Below are 3937 nucleotides of genomic sequence, written 5' to 3' on the forward strand. Positions count from 1 at the left end.
AGGGACACTGGGCTCAGAGCTGGGGTCAGAGCACACCTGGCATTGAGTAGGGTCATGGGCCTGGTGGGTGTGGGGAGCAGGCCGAGGATAGAGGAAGTTTGACCCCAAGCCCAGGCCCCCACGTCTGGCCTTCCTTCCTGGTGACGTGAACATGAGCCGTGTCCCTGTCAGCCTTCATTCAAAGGGGGTGCGGGTGTCCCTCTCCTTGCCCGGGATGGCCTGGACGCCCGAAGATGGCTTGAGGACTCAACAGCGCCCCGCCCAGAAAAAACCCACACAATGCTGTCACTCCGTGCTGCTGACTCACCCATTTGCCCTCGGGCTCTGCCCAGATCACGCCTGTCTCCCGCCACCGGCCTGCTGTGCGACATTGGCGAATGTGTTTTTTTTTCTTCCCGACACTAGTGGGGTCTAGACTTCCAGCCACCTCCTTCTCAAGAGAGCCTGGCTTCAGGGCCTCCATCCTGTGGTTGTGGGAGTTGTCCACCTGCCTGGCGAGGGTCACAGAATCACCTCGCTGGCCCCACACCAGGGCCGGGAACAACTCACTCCTGGGGCTGGAAGCCCGCCCCTGGGTCAGTCCCCGGAGAAACTGTACAAACAGTCCAGTTGGACTGTCAAATGGTTTTCTGAGCCCGCACCAGGAGCGGACTCATCCGGGAATCCTGTCAACTTGCCTCTTTGGGGTCAGCAGGTCTGGCGCAGGGGCCGGGGGTCTCAAGGTGTCCCCTGGGACCATGGGCCCAGCTGTCTAGCTCGGTGCGAGGGGCTCAGCTTGGACTGCCCAGTAGAACCACTCGGGAGCGTTGAAAACGACCCACCTTTAGACAGAGCATCTAGAAACTTCCCTGGTAATGACCAAGCGGCCATGGTGGAAAGCCCTGGTCTGGAGTGGGCAGTGGTCTCAGGAGGCTGGGCAAGCCTTTGCACCTCCTGTTTTGCCCTGAAAGGGAGTTGGGGGCTGTCAGATGAGAGGCCCCGGAATGTTCCTGAGCTGCCCTGACATCAGCAGAAGAGGCAGTTCAGGGCTCCACGCAGGGTTTTCCGTTACCCATGGTCTCCTCTGTAGAGTAAGGGGAGGAGCAGAATCCCACAGGCACTGGGACCTTCCCTGGTTAATTTCTATACTCCCGAGAGGGTTCCGACTCCTGCCCTGCCTGGTTCTTCTCACAGAACTTCCCCTCCCTTCCACCTCTGGACCCTAGCAGCCGTCTCGTGACCACCTCACCCCGTGTCCAGGGAGAAAGCTGAGGCTCCGAGATGGAACCAGCCTTCCCCACGGTTGTTTGGTGAGTGTTTGTGGGGCTGAGATTCCGATCAAGAACAAGACAGAAATCCTGTCTGGGGGTGGCGGTTAGTTGCCTGGAGGTCTACGTTCCTCAGAGAGGAGGGGTCCCCTAGGAAGACAGGAAGCCGTACACCCTTCCTGGACCCTTACCCCACCCTTGCATGGCTGAGGCCAGGCTGAAGGACTTGGGTCCCAGCTGCAGCCAGACCCACCCAGGGGACAAATACAGAGCTTTCTGGGACCGGGAAATTCCCAGAGCAGCTGGTGTTCCTCCAGCCTCCCAACAGACCCTCCCACACTGGGAGCCTCACTTCCCTCCAGCCCTAGGAAGCCACACTGCAGGCTCAGCACTACCCTGGCTGCCCAGAAAGGGCCTGTTGCCTGAGGAGGAGGGGACCCAGGCACTTTCTCCAGAGAACAAAGGCCAATGGGGTCCCCTGATTAGGACCCAAGGCCCAGAGGCATCTGTTTTCTCCCATATATTCCCCACACACGTAAACACACACACACACACACACACTCACTCATTCACTCGCTCCAGGATAGGTTAAGGGTGGGGGGTGGCTGGGGCTGACAGTGGTTGGGGAGGTCCTGGCAGCGGCCCATTCCTGCGCCACAGCTACTCCAGCTTGGCATTTAAAAATGGCCACCACCACACCCAGCCCATGTCTTAGGGTCACCACGTGCCTGGTACCTGCCTCGCCACCTTCTCACAACCCCCCAGGAAGCAGGCACCCATTTTACAGAGGAGCAATCGAGACCCAGAGCATAGCGCCAACTGCTGGAGAGGCCGGGATGGGAGCCAGTCAGGAGAAGCTGGAGGGAAGGGCCCCACCCCTGTTTGTCCCTCAGTGAACCCCTTTTCAAGGTGGCCCCCATGTTGTCACCCCACATGCTCTCGAGGTGTGCCAGTGACACGCCGTCCATTGGAGGGTTTTGCTGTCTCTTGGGCATTGCTTATGACTGCACTCGTGACTTCCAAGTCTAAGTCACACAGGTAGCAGATATAGTTTTTACCTGGTTCTCTTGGGAGGCTGAGGCCCAGCACCAGCCATCCTACTACCAGAAAGCCCACCGGACCACATGGAATGGTCACAGGTAGGAGTCCCAGATAATTCCATCTGAAGTCCCAGCGGGCAGCTAGCATCAACTGCCAGGCCGACAGGAGAGCAAGCACACTCCAGCTGATGACTCAGAGGTGCTATGCAGCAGAGATGACGGGCGGGGCCTCCCAGCCCACCCTCCCATACACACACCTGAGCCCCAGTGGGGGTTCCTCCCAGTGGGTGCTCACTGAAGTGCCCGGGCAATCTGGCTACTCATAGTTGCTTGACCAAACAGCCTGGACGATAAAGATAAGCATGGCACTTATTGGTATTTCAAACCCAGATATGAGTCTATGTCTGGAAACACAGGGTCCCCAAGTGGGCAGACGGGTCACCACCAGGGCAATGCTTTGCAGGAATAGCCTTGATTGTGTGTGAAGGACGCTCAATCAACTCCAGATGGACCCTTGACCTTATCAGCTAGCCTCTGGGCTCTCTTGACCCCTCTTAAAAAGACACTTTATTAGGATAGAAGTCAAACACCTGGTCATTCGCTCCCTTAAAGCATGTAACTCAGTCGTTTGTGGGCTAGCTACAGAGTTGTGCCACCCTCCCCATCATTGAGAACAGTGTATCATCCCACAGAGACCCAGCACCAAGAGCAGCCAAGCCCCCTCTTCCCCGTCCCCTCCGGCCAAGCACTAGCGGACTAATCTGCCTTTGGACGGCTCAGATCTGTGAGATCACACAACACATAGGCTCTTGGACCTTCTTTCCCTCGGCGTAGTTTGTAGGGTCCGTCTGTGCCCCAGTACCTTAATGTTCCACCATATGCATACCCTTGATGGGACGTTTGGGTTGTGTCCGCTTTGGGGCTGTTATGAATGACGTTGCTATGAACGGTGAGGTCACCTTTTGGGAGGAGATGCATGCTTCCCTTCCTCTTGAGTAGGTAGGTAACCTAGGAGTAAAATTTCAGTGGCTTGTGGCCTTTGCACTCTGTCCCTTGACCAGCGATCTAGTGTCCCACTCCCCGAAGCAGCAGCTCTCCAGCAGCGTCCTCTTCCAGCCCCCTCACTCCCTTAGCTGGGCTAGGCAGGGCCTTCTCTGCGCGAGGCTGCTTCTCACCCAGCAGCAGGACTGCCAGCGCCCAGCTCTTGTCCCGCAGGCAGAGGTGAGCGCCTCGGGGGCATGGGGAGTGTTCTAGGTTCACCACCCTATGCCCCTGAGCCTGGCTCTCCACCTGCTGGAACAAGGAGAAGGGGTGGTGGTGGGGGTGGTTCTGGGCTAGGGCAGGTTTTCCCGGAGAAAATGAGGCTGGAGTCAGGTTCGAGAGCGCCCCGGAAGCGGCTGGGGAGTAGGAGAGGACGAAAGAGGAGGTGGAGGAGAAAAGTAGGCTGAAGGGAGGGTGGCGGAGCCAAGAGCAAAGCTCAGCGCCCGGGGCTGTTTGGTGGCTACCCCTCAAAGGCTGCCCAGTGCGGGTGACTCAGCCCGGGATGGAGCTGATGCGCGAGGCTCCCGCGTTAACCCTCACCTGCCCGGAACGAAAACTCTCGCAGTCTAAGCTAGCTGCCCAGTCGGGCGAGCCCAGGGCCTTGGACCC

This window comes from Echinops telfairi, unplaced genomic scaffold (genome assembly GCF_000313985.2).
Source record: "Echinops telfairi isolate 266 unplaced genomic scaffold, ASM31398v2 ScPeMD7_2291;HRSCAF=2852, whole genome shotgun sequence".
NCBI classification, from domain to species: Eukaryota; Metazoa; Chordata; class Mammalia; order Afrosoricida; family Tenrecidae; genus Echinops; species Echinops telfairi.